Consider the following 234-nt stretch of genomic DNA (forward strand, 5'->3'; position numbering starts at 1 on the left):
TCGCGGTCATTTAGTTCGCTAAACAAATTGGTAAAAGAATGAAAAATAGCAAATGATGTCAGAAAGGGTTGAAAATTGATGGCGTCGCTTTGAATGCTGCATAATGAACGCAAAAAAATCTAGAGTTCAAATAAGTTTAAAAAAATGAAGTGCCCGTGTAACACATGAGTTCTCGTCCGAAACCCTGATACTCCGAAAGAGATTGTCCAGTTTGTACACGAAGTGCGTCCAGTT

Source organism: Triticum aestivum, chromosome 5D, assembly GCF_018294505.1.
Source record: "Triticum aestivum cultivar Chinese Spring chromosome 5D, IWGSC CS RefSeq v2.1, whole genome shotgun sequence".
Taxonomy (NCBI): Eukaryota; Viridiplantae; Streptophyta; class Magnoliopsida; order Poales; family Poaceae; genus Triticum; species Triticum aestivum.